Here is a 19,690-nt window from a genome sequence, read left to right as displayed (position 1 = left end):
GGTAGATGGGAAAATCGATCCCCAAGACAAGAAATATTTCCATATTTATATTTGTTTAATTTCTCTATCAGTCTTTCCAAATTTAAAAACATTCTCTTCTCTCATGAGTCTATAACATGGATTCTTCCCCTGCTATGTCTATATAGCACAGCTGAATTAAGACAAATCCCCTTATAGAAAAATGCACTGAGTCACAGATGTTAAAGGATTTACTGTTAAAGGATGCACACAGAAACTACAAAAGAGCCAGTTCATTATTTCCTTATTTTAATCGATTGTGTGCTTCAGGAGAAACCTTTCATCAAACATTAGATTCAGTAAAGCAACCTGAATTGAGTCAAATTGAATTGACGCAAAGTGGTAGAGAAAGAGAGTCACAGAGCGAGGCAAGGGAGGGACACAGGGGCGGTAAGAGCGCGGGGGGGGAAACCCCCAAAACATCCAAGATGGTGGATATGAGAGAGAGAGGTGGAGGGAGTAAATTGGTGAGAGAGAGAAATGTGAGGAGAAAGGTGATAAAAGCTCAGCGGGAAAAGATGCTTAATGAGAGAACGATGAGTGAGAGACATTGAGAAGCGCGTGGCATAGAGAGCTGACGGCAGAGGTATAGGTGGAGAGAGAAAGAGACGCTTTGTCAGATATGATCAAAAGAATCTTTATGTGCAACATTTGAAAGCAGCCTCATGCGGCAAGACACAAAATCCCTCACAGTAAGGGCAGTAAACGAAATGGAGGGAATGTGGAGAATTTTAAGACACTGCTCCTTGCTTAGTCTGTCTCTGCGATTGTTGCCTTCTAATCTCTGTCACTCATCTCAATCGCCTTCTGTTTTCCTCTGTCTCCTCTTTGGTCTCTCTGGTTTTCTTTTTATGTCACCATCTTCCCCCATCTCTGTCTCAGTAGATCGGTGTTTTTCCTCCATTTGTAGCCAGTCACCCTGCACTGCTTCACTCTCTGCTTCGCGCCGCGGGAGGGTAGAAATTAATTCCAACTCCCATTAGAAAAACAAGCGTTTTGGATGGCAATCAAGATAGCAACCTGGAGCTGAAGCAAGCTATCAAGACAAAATCTTGATTGTTCACTGAGCACTTAGGAAGCAGGAGAGTGTTTGAAAATAGAGACGAGGCGCACCCAAACTTCTTATCTTGTTTTCGTGTGAAAAGTGGAAGGAAGCATCCACATGTGACGTGAGTTCGGAATTACAGGGACAGAATTGGAATGGGACAAATTACACAGACAGGTGATAAGGCGGCATGCTGATACTGAAGTGATTCAAGCCATGTCGGACTCATGAAAAAGGAGCCCAAAGGTATCAGAAAGTTTATCTTGGTCCAAAAAAAAGACTTCACTGCTTGATCCTCTACCTGAACAGAGTTTACAGCGTCACTCGTTTGTGGCACTGTGGTTGCAAAGAAGTCCTCATATTGTAACAATCACATATTGTTTGTTTGTCCCTAAAGAGCCTCTGACCCTTTTACAGTGCTTTAGTGTAGATAAAAAAAGATAAGAGTTAAGGTTATAGAATGATCATGGTTAAAAAAGAAAACTATATAAGGACTTAACAGGTATAAACAGGATCAACATAGCTGCCATGAGCTCACCCACTATCTGAGATGACCACCTTCATTCTTCAATATAGCCTGAACTCTCTTAGGCAAGCTTTGTTGTACCTTCTTTAAGTAGTCTTTAGAAATAGTTCTCGAGGCTTCCTGACAGACATTGAAGCGCGTCTTTGCATGTTGGATGTGTCTTCATGCATTCCCTGTCAAGATGTTTTTCAATATTCTTCTATGCTGAGTTCAGGGCTCTGTGAAGCCCATTGTGTGGTTCTGTGCAAGGATGTTTTACTGCACTGGCAATGTGTTTGGGATCCAGCGGAAAATGAGGGCACTGGCAATCAGATAGTGGTTTAAAAACTGACTGTATTTACTCTTTCTCTTTATCTATTTATTTATTTTTTGCATCTCTGAGGTCCTGTGACGCATCTTTGCTGATGTTTTCTTATTTCTTAAGGACATGACTTTCAGATACTGCTCAGCTGCAGTCCAAAACTTTTTACGCCTGCCTCTTATTTTCTCCTCTATTTGTCAAGTTTTTATGTTTTGTTTTTTAAGCTACACTGCGGTCTGTGGTTGTCAAACTGTGATCTTTGGCATTTTCATAGCTTCAACTAAAGAAATGGGAACCAAACATGTGTTTTTGTGGCAGCTTGCTGATAATGAATTATCCATAGATACAATTTAAAACTGGTTCTTTGATATATTGTCTTTAATGACTAAACACAACACTGGTCCATCCCTTAAGTTAGGCGCCTTTTTTATGCTTGAATGATTCATAGGTCCACGTTAAGTGGTTTAACAAACAAAAATATCCCTCTGAAAATGATCAAACAAAAGTACTGGACTGAAAACGAATAAAAAAAGCAGCCAATGTTCAAAGAAAACCGTTGAAAGAGATTTATTGCTCCTGGCAAATTAAAATAATTATATAAGAAAGCCTGACTTCTTGGAATAAAATCTAAAGAAAAGAGGTGGACTTTCTGCATAGCACTGTAAAGCAATGATTACTGATCCATGTTTCTCTTTATCAGAATTCTTAAGCAATTTTTAAAAAACAATTTCAGCAGAGGTCAAGGATTAGTGTGCTCATTATTCATTTATTTATTTATATACTTCTCTGTGACTTATTATGACCTTGGCCAGGTCAGCAGCTTCAATGGCCTGATAAACTGGGCAAAATTTGTCTGAATTTCAGGAGCAGACGCAAACCTCACACGCCACACGGGTTTGTTTTGTTTTGTTTCGTAGACTGAAAAGTATCAGCACTGTGTCAAGGTGTTTTTGTCAATGGCAACCATTAAAGCAAGGCCTGTGAACAAAGGTCACATGGATTTAAGTCACTCATTTACTGAGCTGGGGTTTGTTAACCTGTCATTCTGCCTGCTTTGACCTTTTCAGAGTGAGAGGGAATCAAACTCAATCTGATTCCACATCTTGTAACCCACGCTAAGCATGATTGACTTACAAGCACACGTTTCAGGATGTAGGAACCAGCTAAGGAGGAGGAAACAGATGGAAATCAGCAACAGTTCAGATTTTAGTTTACCCTGAGCCATACTTACTGTTTGGGGACTTGCAAGCATGAAGATTTTTTTTGCAATCTGATATCATGCTTCATTTCTTTTTAATCAAAAATGTCTTATATTTGTTACCTTGTTGCATTTTCTAAGAAACCTAGAACCGAATTTGAAGTACTGTTTCCAGACATTGTCCTCATCGGCCTAGATGTGTAATGAAGGGAAAAGGAATGGAAGAATTTGTCAAAATCTCAATCACTATATAGTGATTAGTATGATATTGACTACATAGGGTTAAATATTTCTTATGAAAAATGGAGGAGGCTTGTATCTGCAGTTCAATGGAGGAAAGGAAAACAGTTTGTCATTCTTTTTCACATAATGCCCCGAGGTTTGCCAGCTGATATTCAACCAGTGGCCAGTTGGGCAGTGGTCCAAAGTACAGTAATAAAGGTGCTCAGTTCAACAACTTCTACTCTCCTGTCCAAATCTTACTCCTTTCCGAACTAATTGTTGGTGGAACTTAAATTAAAAATAGATAAATTAGATTTTGTCCAGACTTTTCCTCAGAAGGAGAAACAAAATCTGTGTATCATAATTGAGTTATATATCACTCATAAAATGCGAAATTGATTTGCTTTTATGCAGATCTTTCAGTGTTAATTGGGCTGTGGTGTAAAGAGAAAGTTGGAGTGTGACTAATGCGAGTTTTAGAACTTGTAGTCTTAAAGTCATTTCTCTCGCCAGCCTTTTCAGTTGCCTCCTCAGATAACCCCGACAGAAGATTGCCCGACAGTCAACCATCCATCTTTGTTCTGTACATCTGCACTCTTCCCTTCCTCTCCCCTCCCATCAATAAAGAAGGCAGAAAACGTACATCACTCCTGACTGTGTGAACATAAAACCTAAACCAAAGTAAAGCCAAACTTATAAGTTCTTAGTGTTTTTTGTATGTGCTCAGTCCCTCGGTATTTATGGCCAAATCAAAGAAGCAGTTACTCAGCTCTGCTTGGAATGTATTTAATCTCCCACTTCACCATTTATTACTGTCTCTGCAGGTGCTTCTTTCTTGGGTTACTGGCTGAGGTGTTATACCCAGGTGCACGTGTGCAGGTAAGCACTTCTCCATGCATGAGACACATCCCTTGCTTGCATGCTTTGTCATGCAGATCATGCAGATCAGGATCATCCACTAATTGGAAGGTTGGTGGTTCAGTCCCTGTCAAAGTATCCTTGGATAAGATGCTGAACCCCAGTTTGTTCTGTGATGCATCCACTGGAGTATGAATGTTAAATAGAAAGCACTTAAGTATAGAAAAAAAGTGCTTGTGTGAATGAGGCATGTTGTATGAATCACTTTGAATGTTTAAATAGAAAAGCATTATATAAGAACCAGTTCATTTACCTCTCTTTTTGTTACTGAATTTTTTGATGAAGTGGTGATGAAACTTCTGTCAAACAAAAAGCTAAAAAAATTATAACTATTTTTATTATTAAAATGTTAGCAACCTTCACCTGCTGCCAATCATTACACCAATGATTGTGAGAAATGCTCTTGAATTAAGTTTAGCAGAAGATGATACAATTATTCAAGAAGCTTTAGCACAGCTTTAACATCTTTGGCAGCCAGACCAACAGCAGCTCCTTTCACCAGTGGTTAGTTTGAAATATAGCGATGCTTCATTGATATTGAGTATTATGTCACACAGCAAACAAATAATCCAGTGAGCTAACCAGGGCAGTATGCAGATGTGTATATCTGAAAACCACAACAAGTATCAATATGCCAGATTAAAACAATATATTTCTATGATGTGTTCAACAATTTCCTGCTTTGATGTATAGTTTGGAGACATAAGGTGGAGATGGAGGTGGAGTTAAAATGCTAATATTTTTTTTTAGACGGTACAGGTTGTGTTGGTGTGACAGAAGAGGATGCTAGGTTTAGGGGGAGATGGAGACAGATGATCTGCTGTGGCAAACCCTAAAGGAAACCACTGAAAGAAGTTCAGCAGTGAAAAATCATCTATAGAACACAAACAAGAAGCATCAAGGGAGTTGATTTTATCAAACCAGACCACAGCAGTGAACAACAATGAAAATCAAGCAATTCGCCAGCTAGCTTGGAAATGACTTATTCCTGAATTAACCAACTGTATCAGACCTGAACTGATATACAGTTAAGGGCTATGTGCCTGATGCTGTGGGGAATTAGAAGCTGCTAATATCTAGCCTTTAAATTGGGACTCAGGCAGCGATGTGTGTAATTATTTAAAGTAAATCTGGTGAAACTATTAAGCATCATTAACCTTTTGTTTGTATCGAGAAACGCCACTCTACACATGCCACATTTCCACTGCCTGTTCAGCTGTGCGGTATTCATTTTTGATTAAATAAAATTGTAGCACAGAAGATGAATCATTTTGATGACATCATAGAAAAATGATTCTCATTCAATTATTACCGCACACAAGGACTACATACAGACTTTGATTTAAAAAAAATCTGCTGGCCGAATTCATATGAATGAATACGCTGGCTTCCTGATTGTTAATGTTTAGGCATGTTAGATATGAAAGTGTGAAGAAAAATCAGCTGAATTTATATTTCTGCCATGTCTACATAGAAGTTTTGCTAAAATAGCAGCAGCTTCATGCTTCTATCACTATGTTTATTACATCACCAATGGCTTTAGTAAATGGGTGCATTTAGACTCAACCTCAAAATAATCTTAAGGTCATGACTTAAAATTAGTTTGGTCCATCGAGTCTGTCGGTTACAGCATTGTCACCTTTTTTCAGTATCTAGTGAAGGTTTGGCCTCTAAAAGATCCCCAAATCATTTTACAAGCCTCACTCTACTTTCCTTTGTTCTGTTTTCTTTCTCCACTCTCTTGCTTGCTTCCTCTATTTTGTCATGAATGACATATGGCAGGAAATTGAGCAAGGCCAATTTAAGTGTTATATATTTTTGTCCACATGTGTGGTTCAAAATAATCTTGCACAAATCTCATTTTTGAAGTTCAGTTATATATCTCTCTTCTAAACGGATTATTATTATTTTTATGGTTATTTTAGAACCTAGTTGTTTCTCACTGACCCACTGCTTTAAGTAATTTTATTCACTTTGCCTTTATTCAAGTTGCCGTGGGAACGCTAATGAAAAAAGGATATTTTTAGTCTTGGAAAAAAAACATTTTAGACAGTTTTTAGAAACATTAGAAAAGTAGGGTGGTCAAATAGATTGTGTATATGATTGGTGTTATCGTCAAGTTGCAGAAAGACTTTAGGTCCAAAAACTTGCCCGTCTGATGACATTGTGTCAAAGATAATCTAAACATCTAAAAGACATCTAAAACATCTGTACAGTCCTGTACGTGTAAAGTAAGTGCTGTTACTGCCTGAAGCGCATATCAAATGTCAAGCTCAGTTTATGCCAGGGCCAGTGGTGGATCAGGGCTGGACAATTTCCACACAGAGGATGTGACATGACTCGCTCAGAGTATTTGATGTGTAGCACGGGAATTAAAGCAAACAACAGGTGGAAGTCAGGAGATGTGATGGAGACTGATGGTTTTTAAATGTGTAGGGAAATGAAAAGGGCATTGATAGAGATGGAAAAGACTGATGAGAAGGTGAAGATGGGGAAGATATGAGCTATCAAAAAGCCAACAGACCTTGGCTCATATGAAACCAACCGCTATCAGGGAAAAAAAAAAATAAAACTGCCAAAGAGCGAAATGAGAAAGTAGCAGGCCGAGGTCAAACTTTCAAATGAAGATATATGAGAATATTATTTAAAAGGAAATTCCAATTTAAGTTTAACTCTAATCATCTAGGGTTTTTATTTTAATCTTCCATATTATTACACGGTCCTGGGTTCATGCAAAAAAATAATGTATGAATAGAATTTGCAATGTAGAGTAGAGCAGAAAATCTCAAGATGAGTGCAAACTAATGGAGAAGGTGAACTGTAGGCAAATAAGCAGTGAAGATTTATAGCTGGTACATTTTTACAATGCAGCTCAAACTGCCTTGTATTAATTATATACTGAGTAATAAAGAGCCAATTTGTACAAATTGACTGTTCCAAACAAAATGCCTTTAGCCAGTTTTAACACTGAAGCATTAAGTGCTTTGCCTCCAATTAGTGAATTTTCTCTTGAAGAGCTTAAAAGCTAAAATAGAACCCTTCTCAGTTAAGAACATGGTAGCTTTAGATTTGTAGCTGGGTTAGCTTCAAGTCCTGCATATAGTAGAAAAATCCATCATTATCCATGTCCTCTAAAACAGAAAAGTCCACTAAAGAAAAAAAAAACTAAAAAAAATAATGGTTTTATATAACTATTTTATGCATAATATAACTACATTACTAATCACTTTTACCAGCTGCTATAATCTCATGGAGTAAAAAATACTACGGTGTAACTGTCTGTCCTTTACCCCTTCACCAAGTTGGAGAGAATTTATACACAATATAGAGTTTAATGTTTCAACCAAGTGTAGGGGAAAAGGAAGCAAAGACTGACATTAAAGAAAGCGGACTAGGAAGAAGATGCAGCTAAATGAGGACACAAGACGAGATAAGTCAAGGAAGAGGAGAGCTGTGAAAGATTTGTGGCCACAATGAGGTGTGAAGCTAGACTACAGGAGGAAGAAGGGTGAGGCGGAGAGAGGCTGGGGATGACTTAAAGGAGCTAGATGTGGAGAAAAAATGCAAGGGACCTAGAGAGCGAGGCACAGAGGATAAATGCATGAAGAAGGAGAGCAAGAACTGAGGAGGACAGAATAGATTGAAGGCAAAATCTGCTAAAAATAAGTCTTTTTCTGTCCTAGCGGAGAAGTTGTACAAAATAAAATAACTTAGGCATATTAACAGTGTATTTACACCTACAGCTGGAGGGAAGATAAAATGTTTTAAAGGCTCATGTTGTGCGGGGACACTGATTAGATTCTTCAGCCTACTTCAAATTGACTTAATGAGACTAACTTTCCCCAAACTGATTTTTCCTCACACACTCTCAGATATTTTGTGGTCTTATTGTAATTATCTGCTTATATCCTGTCATCAGTGGCATCCATCATAGCTTTGGTTTAATGAATTTCAAAGCTTTCAGTCATATTTTTAAATAAGATTACTGAGCCCAAGAAACATAAGCCAAACACAGATATTTTCATAATAATAGTGTTGATGTCTGTATCCAGAATGTTAGATTAGATTAGATGTTGTTTATATGCTACTACTAAATATTCCACAGTCAGCTGTTAGTGGTATTATAACAAAGTGGAAGTGTTTGGGAATGACAGCAACTCAGCCAGGAATTGGTAGGCCATGGAAAATCATAGAGCAGCGGATCAGCGGATGTTGAGGGCCATAGTACGCAGAAGTCGCCAACTTTCTGCAAAGTTTATCACCACAGACCTCCGAGCTTCATGTGGCCTTCAGATTACCTCAACAGCTGTGTGTAGAGAGCTTCATGTAATGTGTTTCTATAGATGAGCAGCTGCATCCAAGCTTTACATCACCAAGTGCAATGTAGTTCTGTAGAGCGACTGGACCACTAGAGCAGTGACATGTTCTCCATTTGGCAATCTGACAGATGTGTCTGAGTTTGGCAGTTGCCTTAGAATGATATTTGTCTGAATTTAAAGTTTGGTGGATGGGGGGGGATTATGGTCAGGCTTGGTGCCGTAGTTCCAGTGAAAGGAACTCTTAATGCTTCAGGATACCAGGACATTTCGGACAAATCCTGCTACCAACATGGTGGGAACAGTTTGGGCTCCTTCATGTTCCAACATGACTGCACACCAGTGCACAAAGCAAGGTCCATGAATAAGTGAGTTTGGTGTGGAAGAACCTGACTGGCCTGTGCAGAGTCCGGACCTCAACCCGATAGAACACCTTTGGGATGAATTAGAGCTTAGACTCATCCAACATTAGTGTCTGACCTCACAAATGTACTTCAGGAAGAATGGTCAAAAAATCTGATAAATACTCCTAAACCTCAAGGAAAGCCTTTGCAGAAGAGAGGAAATTGCTATAGCTGCAAAAGGTTGGCCAACATCACATTAAACCCTATTTTATACTAATTTTCTTAACAATTGTTAGTGCTATTTACACACAGTGCTGCAGATGCACATAATGACCTGTGAACTGATGCACTTTATAGGCTCTTGCTTGAGGTCCAACCATTTCTTTCTCTTTTTTTGTGTCTTTTTTATCCGTTTTGTTCTGAACTTGTAAAGTTTATGGCTTCTGTTAATTTTAACCTGAATTAGTTATTGCCTGGATTCATTTCTTAGGACCAGAACTAAAAAAATCACCAAATTAAAACTAAAGAAATACCTTCCTTTTCTTGAATTCTTTGGAAAATAGAGAAAATGACAAATCTTACCTCTTCTCTGTTGCTGCCATGTGTAATAACTTGAGGTGCAAAGAGTTATTTTTATATGCAAATTGGGAACTTTTTCAGTTTCTACATCCAATTATGGTGATATGATAGGAGTGGAACTGAGTCTCATATATGCATATTGGTCTCACATATAAGAATTTCCCAATGACTTATAAAAGTCATTGGGAAATGAAAAAGGACCACTTATATACATGACTTTATAAATGTGGTTAAAGACATTCGTGCATGTCTTAGCAACTTTTAAACAGTTGACATGGTTTGTAAAATGTAAACATATATTTTATTCACAATATAACAGAAAAGACATCAAATGTTTAAAACCAAGAAAATGTAGGGAAAAGCTCAATTTGAATATGAAGACAGCAATATGTTAAACAGGGAGAGTTTCTCAGAGGTAAAGATGGGTGAATGAGATTTGAGTCATGAGATTTGCAAATCATGGCACATACAGCGTCCCAACATTTTGCAATTCGGTTTTGAATTTGAATGAAATGGGTTTGATATGTGGATAGTACTTGCTTTGACCTCCTATTATCTTTGCAATGCTAAAGAGAGATTTTATCTGTTATAGTGAGATTAAGTTCTCTCTGCTACAGTCCCTATTATTTAAATGTATAAATTATTTATTCTAAAAGTCCTCCTGCATCATTATTTGTATTAGGATTCATATTTGAAGTACATTGTACACAGCTTACTTTAATGACCCAAGGGTCTACCCCCACAGAGGTTTGTACTTTTTTGACTTCCTACTGTGTGGGTGTGCACAGACTCTCATCTTCCCCTCGTATCCTTTGGCATAAGGTTTAAAGGGGACATGAAATGCTACACATATAAAGGCTGATTTACACCATGGGGCCCTATTCTCAGAAACGGACATAACTTTGTCTGTGAAGCTGGATTTAAGAAATAAATGCTTAAAGTTTTAAAAGCATGTTTAATGCCATTGACGTCATGTGGTTGGTTGGTTGCGGCTAATAGACTTGCATTATTTTATTTTAGCTAATTAATGACAGAATCGATAATTCAGAGGAAGATAACCAATTTAAACCAATTTCCTTTGACTACGATGACCTGGATGACTGAGAACCTTCACAGACATAACCAATTTAAGGGGATTACTTTTGTGCTGTCTCCGACTGCAACCATTAGTTTTATGTTAAGAAACTGAAGTTTGCTGTCCACTATCACTGTTTGTTTCCGTAGCAGTAAGTGGCTGTTCGCTGTTTGTAAAGCTGGACTCAAACAGGAAAATCCAGCTGTTAGCTGTAGTGTTCCTTTTTTAAAGCACTTTATAAATGAGGACTGAATGAAAGAGATACTGACAGGTACTGAGCTGCGCAATCAGTTGGGTATCACAACAAAAACCTACATTTCTTACCGAAGATGAATGGGAATCCTACCACGACCAGCATGTCCTTCCAAAAAATTGACTTTCCTTCCCTGCAAACGTGCTGATAGGATTACCAATCATACTTCGGTAAGAAGCTTAGTTGTCTTTGTGGTGTGATGTGAGTGGGCTGTTTTGTTGTAAACTGTCTGGATTTGCTTGGAAAGGCAAAGATTATTTTATTGCATAAAATAGCACTGATAGCATCAGCTGATTTCCCCAGTTTCTGTAGGTCTGGCGAATAATCTGTCACCTGACTCAAACAGTGCTTAAAAAACCCGAACATTATGGCTAACAGCTGGAATTTCCAGTTTGAGTGCTGCTAACCAAACAGCAAACAGGCAATTACTGCTAAAGAGCCAGAGATTAAAAGTGTACAGCATATTCTTCATTTCTTAAAATAAAACTGGGGAAACGCAAATCTTCCTATTAGTCCCCACCACCACTAGTTAGCTAACATAAACTAATGTAAGTCTATTAGCTGCAACCAACCAACCACATGATGACACGTTCCGTACTGATAGTGTGTGACACTAAACATTTTTCTTTAAGCACTTATTTCATTGTTGCAGTGTTACATCCAGGGGCGATTCTAGGATCAGAGCTTTGGGGGTGCTGAGCACCCAGAGAGCTGCCCAGCCAGCCAAGATACACTTTACTTGTCACAATGAGACTAGGGGTGGGTTTTGATGATCGATTTATCGATTAAATTTATCGATTCCGATGTTTCGCGCTTTGTGTTCACGCCCTTTTTGCGCTGATTCTAAAGCGGTTAGTTTGATCTCTCTCCAAACAATACTGACCGAACCAGCAGCAAAAGAAGATCCCATCTACACTTCACAAAAACATCGTCATGAATTCCCTCTGACTTTTGCTGTTTTGCTTCCACCACACTTCATGCACAGCTTTTCTTTCGTTTTTGATGTACTGCAGAATATTTTTATAAAATCCCAGGCCAGGAAAATCACCTTCATGTTTTTCTGTGTTTTATCTTCAGCTACTTTGACACAAAGGCATCTGCTGTGATGTTTACACCTTTGATAAAGTCTTGCGAGTGTCAGCTTTCTTTTTATAGATACAAAAATATGTAAATGTACTGATCTGAATTATAATATTCCTGACTGTCTGAGGCAAAATTTCCCAGATTTAAATCGAATTGAATCGAATCGAATCGAATCGAATCGTGGATCAAATCGATTCGGGACCTTGTGAATCGGAATCGAATCGATTCTAGAAAACAATGACGATACCCAGCCCTAAATGAGACTTCTTCCCTGTCTCTGTCAGTCCCTGCATCAGTTATGCATCCAATACAGACGCATAAAAAAAACACTCCCAAAACAGAATAAATTATTACAAATAAATTATTACAAAAGATATAGAAAAAAAAATAAAAATAGAGGCAACTTTGCCTGTGGTAGAACGTATACAATGCATGAAAAAATCTTTACTGCAGATACTAATTTGACTAATTTAATAATACTAATTTTGTGTTGTAAGATTTATGAGTTTCATGCTTTCATAGTGGTACTTAGGAGAGCTTGACATTTTTTAATCATGTGGTACACACTGTAAAAAGTTTGAGAAACACTGATAAGGTAAGTGTATGTGCTTTTGGAAAACATTTAAAGCTGCTGTACAGAATCTTTGAAACAAGCTTAAAACATTTTTAGAATATAAACATAGCATCTGCTTCTCTTTACGTATGGACTGCGACCGTACGTACTGTATGGTCCAAAAGTTGGCCTACCTATTGTGGGCTGAGGTTTTAGTAGAGTTGTGGCTGAACTACATAAAAATATATAATAAATTTTAATCTCTCTAATCAATTATAATGTTATGGTGGAATGTTGTTAAAGAGGGTCAAAAATGTTTCAACGCAGTTTGTTTTGCAGATTCTGTATAGCAGCTTTAATATAGGGAGAACACAACTTCCAGATTGTGTGAGTAAAATTTGTTTTTTTCTCTATGTCAGTTTAACACTTTAACACTGTTTTGCCTGTCACTGTTCCCTGTCTGTTTTCTTACCTGGTTCTTCCTCTCCCTTCTTTCCTCTCTCCCTCTTCAGAATGACAATCATACACAAACAGATTGTATTCAATTAGATGAAAAATTACACTAATATGAAAAAAATACTGTTAAGATAACTAACAAAAAGTCCTCTCTCAGTGTACTTTCAACCAAAAGGCAAATAACCAAACCACATGAACATCTAATAAAAGATATAAATATTTAAACACTGATCCAACATTATTCTTGATTCACAGGTCATTTGATTTTACACTTTTACCTGAATGTGGCTCCTTTTTTTTGAAAAAAACTTCCTTATATCCATTATGAACCTGGCTGTCGCTCTGTACACAAACACACACAGGCACAACAGGAGTTATAAGGTTAATGGGCATCCAGTCAGTTAGCTAGTTAGTATCTGTAACATTTGTCCTGTAAAGCATCCACGGGACACAGGTGTGAGGACAGCAATACTTTTATTAATACTGTGGTTTTCAGTTCACTGGGACACAGTCACTCCCGCTCTCTGCTGTCACGTCCGCTCTTCCGCCTCCGACTATCACTGCGAACATATAAAGAGTGACAATCACCTTCACTTCTCAGCACACCTGTTCACCCCTGCGCTGCCCCGGGAGCTCACTGCGTCACCCCTCCTCTGCAGCCGGCCAGAGACCACATCCACGTCACAGTATCCATTTCAAACAGGACAGTGGTAACAACAGCAGGCTACGGACAATTTTAAGTTTTAGATGTTAAATAGGTTATATAAATTTCAATGGGAGCAACAGGACGGTCAAATGTCGCTGATTTTACTACAGAGCAGGACGGATTGTAGGGTAGCAAACATCGTCGGAAAACACGTTTTCAACACTGCAGGTTACCTGGTGTAATGTTTTTCAGCCAAAAAGAAACATGGTCTGACTCCTACCTAACTATATAAAGAGTAACTGAAGGTTAAATGCAGCTAATATGTCCTGTTTTAAGCCAGGCACTTACACCTCCGCTCCGCTGCGTCTCAGCCACCATCGCTCTAGCAGCAACGGCGCTAGAGCCAGAGCAGGGGAGAGCTGGAACAAACCACTTTGGGAGGGGGGGGTATCTATACTTTTGTTGTTGAAATGTTACGTTTCAACCAAGTACTGTAATCTTTTTATATTTTTAGTATATACACAAACAGCAAATATTGTGGAAAAAAAAGTAAGAAATCTTTGGGGGTGATTTTAGCCCAAAAATGGGCTAAAATCGCCCCTGGTTACATCTGTGTCAGCTTTTGAGAGCAGGGCTCAATGGTGTAAATTAGCCTTTATATGTGGAGCGTGTCATGTCCCCTTTAAGTTCTCATTTATAACACCATTCTTTAGAAATCAAGCTTGGAGTATTTAAAAACAGCTGACTTAGAAAAATACTTTTGCCTTTTCTTCAGCTGAAGTGTTGCTTAGGCGTCACGACGAGGCGTTGGTACTTTCAGCATAAACACAATGTGAGTACACAGTAACAATGCTAATCAGAGTCTGAGATCCAATAAAGCCAATTTACAAACACTGAGTGAGTTGAATACGTTATGTGATGTTTATCTAGTTAAGGACATTCGAATAAACTGATGCTAATGTTTGGATGTTTGTCTGATTATGAAAGCAGGCAAAGACTGTGTTTCTCAAATGGCCTGCTTCTACTTCAACATAACGAACTCATAGTATTCAAGCTGTGTGTGTGTGTGTGTGTGTGTGTATGTGTGTGTGTGTGTGTGTTGATGCATTCGAGAGAGCAAAAGAGAGAGCATACATGTGTGGTGTGTGGGCTGTTGTTTATGCGATGAGCCAACATGTGACTGCAGCTGTAAGTAAGCCACTGCTGTGAAATTTGTCTGTGGCAGGCTCTTCATCACCTCTTCTTCCCTGCTAAAATCCTCTGTTTTCCTCTGTCATAGTAGGTCTACCGTATATCTGATATCAGTGCTTAATATTCATTGCATGCAGTATGCTGCTGTTATTCATGAATTGGTTGACACACATAGAGCTTTTATTATTCCTGCTGTGTCTTCTAAATGAGCTGTTCATCTGCTGCAGACTAGTGTCCTGAAATTCCCACCATCTCTGGGGTGAAAAAGTAATAAAATGTCATGAATAGAAGGCTGTTGTGACCATGCAAGGAATTCATCAAGTCCATTTACTGCATGTATGCAAGTTATGCATATAGCAGAGGAGATGGCAAACTGATTGAGTACAGCAGTACTGGCTTTAGGGTTGAAGTCTATGCTTTGATGGTAATGGTGTGATATTCTTAAGAGCTAGTTTTAGTAAATTGGGCAAAAATAGAAGGTCTCCAGGTGATCTAGGAACTATATGCTAACTTATAAACAAAGCCAAGCAGTGACCAACATTGTACAAGGTGCAACCCAAGTTAATGGAATAAAAATGAGTAGACCTGATAATGGGGTAAAGGGAATGAGTAATCTGATAACAAATAACATATAGTATAAGCACTTTTTTGTACATTTTTGATGACAAAATCTTCTGTTGAAAAATGCTGGGGACTGTGCAGGGTACGGTAGACTGAAACAGGTATTCTCTGTAAGCCCATAACTCAGACATGGCTGTGGACACTTACTGTTGTGTCTCTCTCCCAACCGCCTCCACGCATATTAATGAAAAATCTCAAATTTGTGTTCATGACTCCATAAGACCTGTTTTTCAGTGCAGTTGTTGTGTAATTTGTGGCATACCTCAGCCTTTTCAATTTGTTCATGTTCCTTAAGAACTTCTTGACCATTTCTGATAAAGCTCCCTTGAAGTCAGACTGACTGGTCTGATATATGACTCGGGCCCCGTGTCAGGTCTTTCCAGGATTTGTTTCCTAAGAACACAAGCTTCAAATATTGACCATTTACTGTATATAGTTTTTTAGATCTGCCTTTTCTTCTTTCGACCTCTATTTGTCCAGTTTCCTCAAATCTTTTAAGGATACACTGCACATCATGTTCAGATATGCCAAATTGCTGGCTAGTAGCTTTTTGGGAATCTCCTTGTTGGTGCAGAAATACTATTTTTATGTCAATCTGTGTTATCTTTGGCAATTTTCATAGATTCAACTGAAGAAGTTGGACTAATTTATTTGTGCGACATGCTTCTAGTAACAACTAAACTGAGTTTGGTTACTTTTTTATACTTGAATTATTTCAGTATTAAGTTGCTTAACCAACTAGCAAACAAAATCTTCTGAAAATAGTGAGGTACTATTATTGTTTGCTCAAAACCATTTAAAATGATTTCTGGCTCCTTGGAATTATTACATTAACAAATGAGGGGTGGTTCAAGACTTTTGCACGGTATTGTGAGTGAGCTGATGCTAGTTAAGTATTATTTGTCACTTACTGTGTGCGCACTACTGAGAAAACACATGCAGAGTGTTTTCTAAATCTGAAACACTGCAAAAATAAAAATGAACTTGGCTGTTTGTATAAACCATTATAAGACACATCCTTGTGTCTTGAGATTCTTCCCTCCTTCCAGACACTCTTGTGTTCTGTTACATCAAAAAAACAGACTGAATATCTGACGAGGAGTAATATGCTGGGCCGGGCTCTTAAGTTTCAGAGAAAAGACTCAGTAAAGAGTTACATGACAGAACCAAAATTTTGGCAACGCGCTGCTGTTCTAGTCGCATGCTGATTCTGACATCTCCCTCTCACACTCTGACCATTCTGTCCCAACCACACGGGGCTCAACAAAGGATATGATTTTGTCTGTGCTCAGCAACAATTTACAGTAAACTGTTGTTGCCGTGAATCATTTGGTTGAATAATTTAAACAGTCTCCTCCCAAGATTTTGCACCCTGTAAAGGAAACTCCTTCAGCTGTTTATGTAATAAACTGTTAGTAAATCTGGCCTTTAGTTTGCATGTGCAACATATGCGCCCATCACACTTTTACTTCGTCACTACACAACCCTGCTGTTCTGCATTAGTGAAGTATATATATTTTCTTGGATGATATGTGAGCTTTAATTGTACTTTGGTTGTAATCATGTGCATACGTAAAAAACAACAAAAATTAATTCTGAGTCAGAAAAAAGGACCAACATAGCCCCAGTGCCTTTTCAGGAATATCTGTGCAATGCTTGGCTGTTTATTTAACTGCACGAGCACTTTATTTCATCCATTCATCATTTATAATGTTTCCTGTGCCTTTGTGTTTAGAAATGTTCCATTTTAGTTGAAATGTTTTAGTTAGCCCCAAGGAGTTTTTATATTTTATATCCTACCTTTGTTTTATCAGTTTCATAAAGGTAAATGTACTTAAGTCTAAACTCTGCAGAGATGGAGACGTCAGCAGCAGGGGCATTGCAGAAAAGATACGACAGTAAAGTAGTCAGCAAAATGAGAAATAGCTTAATAAAAATAGAGTAAGCAGGAGGTGGAGCAAAAGAGAGAAACTTGGCAGGTGGTGCACCGTATGCATCAGTAACCAGAGGAGATTGCAGTGTTATTGATTAGCCTATTACAATATCAGTCAAGCACACTGCTAATTTACTAATGACACCTTTACTATGGGATAACAGTTTGAGAGGAAGGCCCTGCACTGCACTGCTTTCTTAACAGTCAAAGACACCTTTTGGACCATGCCTCCTGCGTCTTTGTAGTTATTCCTTAGTGATCCAGGACCTTATCAGTGCTGACAGTTGATTGAGAAAACAGGAGACTGCTCAGGGACAGCTCTTTGATGAAAAGAAAAAAAAATAGTAGTAAATAAGTGATTCGCTAAAATAGTTCCACGGTCACTGTTAAATTTTTAAGAGCAAGGTCTTGTACACAAAGGCAACAATGGCAATACAGCACATACAACAATAATACAGACTTACATTTTTAATAGACTGAAAAACTGGACACTGGGTCAGAGGCTTTGATGATTATTTGTCTTTCATGCTCTGGCTTGTTACAAGCCAGTAAATACCCTGGTTATAGTAAATTACAGACACTGCCTTAAGCTAATTCATTTACATGGAGCTCTCATATCTTTGCACCTGTCTCTCATCAGTGATGACACCGCTTACACTGCACCACGTAAAAGGGTAACAGACTGGTGCATTTATAAGGAAATATCAATTTACAGCAGCACTGCTTGTGTCAACATGGGAAATGATGCTATAAAATCTGATTAGAGAAGACAATAGAATGACAATTGCTTGTAATCCCAGGATGGGGGAGTTTTCTACCAATGCATCCAGTTATGTCTAATTGCTTTTAACACTATAACCTAACAGATTGTTGTATACCCTAAACATTCAACAGATACACTTTACCTGTAATTAGAGTTAACTTTTTCCTTTAAATACAAGATTTTATGACAAATGCTGCTTGGAGTCCATTTATGCTACGTAGATCATCATTTCAGAAAGTGATGATCTATGGGGATTTTCCCACAACTCTTTATAGGGTTTCCAGGGAATGATCTGAAATAGATAAAATAACAAGTGAGTAGCAGTTCTCTCGGAGAAAATGCCAGAGACTGCTTTAAGTGGATTGGAAGACTATAGCAATTCAAATAACCTACAAGCAAGGTATGCAGAAGAGCATCTCTTAATGCACATCATGTTGAACCTCAAAGCAGCAGAAGACCACAATATAATTTGCACAGGCTCACCAAAATTGGGGAATTTTGAGACTGAGATTTTTTGTGCACACTTTCGGACTCTTAGTGCCAACTGAGCATTGTTTACATGCCTCAGCCTACCTTCAGTTGTAATATGTTCATCATTCATCTGTAAGTTCAACACAAAAAGCCTCAAGTAGAACAAATACACATGATGGTTTAACAAAATGAAAACAGATGCAGCAAGCATCTGAGGGTTTCCTTCCACAAGGCTTCCTTTTCTTTTTGAGGGGCTCAACTTTGTTTTTTCTGATAATATGACCTACCAATTTATTTTTTGTAATAAATACCACAAATATTCAGCAGATATGTAATGACTCCCCCTGAGCGATAGCTTAGAATTCAATTACAAATAGTAGAGACGCCGAACCCCCAGTGGCTTTAGACACTGTGGGAAGGCTACGTTCAATACCACCCCTAATCCCGTAAATGGTAAAGTGGCTAATCCCTGTCATAGTGAGGCCTTTATGTGTCCATTTTAAAGTTGTTGTTCACGCAGAAAGAAACCTCAGCTGTGACATGCCTAACTGGATTAGACCGCACAGCTTGTGCAGAATGGCATAACACTGTTGCAAGGTAATAGAGACGTTCAGATCTCCCATAGGCACCAATACACATATGTACTGTGGGCGTGGGATTGTGTGTGAAGGAGTGATAGAGTGATAGAGATGTTAAATAGAAAGCTCCCAGTTGCATCAGTGAGAATAGTGCATGTGTGCATGTGTACGACAGTAAGTATTCACAGCATGGTTTCTGCTGTTGAGAGATGTGTGTGTCGCTGCTTTCGTGCGTGCCCCTGTTTTCAACTGTTCAACTGGATTCCTACCATACTGATAACTGCTATGAAATACGCTTGTCTGACTGTATGCCTGACTAATCCAGAAACTGTCTGTGTGTGTGTGTGTATGTGTGTGTGAGAGTGTACTGGCTTTTATATGTGACTGGATAATGCTGTGAAACACTGTAGGGAGCGAACGTATCGGTCTGTATGACTGCGTGCTTGTGTTTGCAGTCCCAGCATGGGCCCTAGTGCCTGAATGTTTAGAAATACCATACAGCATGTCCTTCTGTGTGTGTCTGTGTATGTGTATCCAAGATGGGCTAAATGGAGTCCTTCCATCTTAATGGAGCTTGAACCACGAGGTTAATGGGCGAGC

General features: G+C 38.5%; 1 protein-coding gene across 1 annotated transcript in view; it reads left to right on the top strand.

Moving 5' to 3' along the window:
• LOC146386091 (protein phosphatase 1 regulatory subunit 29-like) overlaps nucleotides 1-19,690 on the top strand; it is a 307,745-nt gene that overhangs the window by 156,118 nt on the left and 131,937 nt on the right. Inside the window, exon 3 of the mRNA XM_084932118.1 lies at nucleotides 4,135-4,189. The gene's annotated coding sequence lies outside the window, so the exon portion shown is untranslated. The remainder of the gene's footprint in view (nucleotides 1-4,134; nucleotides 4,190-19,690) is intronic.

Source organism: Perissodus microlepis, chromosome 6 (genome assembly GCF_051167445.1).
Source record: "Perissodus microlepis isolate ML-2025 ecotype Zambia chromosome 6, ASM5116744v1, whole genome shotgun sequence".
In the NCBI taxonomy this organism is placed as follows: domain Eukaryota; kingdom Metazoa; phylum Chordata; class Actinopteri; order Cichliformes; family Cichlidae; genus Perissodus; species Perissodus microlepis.
This window is presented reverse-complemented; position numbering and strand designations above follow the sequence as displayed.